Below are 270 nucleotides of genomic sequence, written 5' to 3'. Positions count from 1 at the left end.
ACGGCTTTCTTGGTATCACAGTTCCCGATGGCTATCCGAAGGTCCTCCTCGCTGATGCCCAGGTCCTCTCTCCCGTCGGCTGCCCCAGGCGAGATCTGCAGTTCTTGTTTCACCTCCCAACACGGTTCCCGTCTGGTGACAAAGAGATCTGCCAGGATCCCCCCACCCTATCCCTCCCGAGCGGCTCAGCTGGCGTTGACCGCATCATTTTAGCCCCTAATACACGATACGGCCTACCCCGCGGATCCTGGTCCTGGGTAGCACAGAATC

The sequence above is a fragment of the Bombus pyrosoma genome, unplaced genomic scaffold, assembly GCF_014825855.1.
Source record: "Bombus pyrosoma isolate SC7728 unplaced genomic scaffold, ASM1482585v1 HiC_scaffold_4727, whole genome shotgun sequence".
NCBI lineage: Eukaryota > Metazoa > Arthropoda > Insecta > Hymenoptera > Apidae > Bombus > Bombus pyrosoma.
This window is presented reverse-complemented; position numbering follows the sequence as displayed.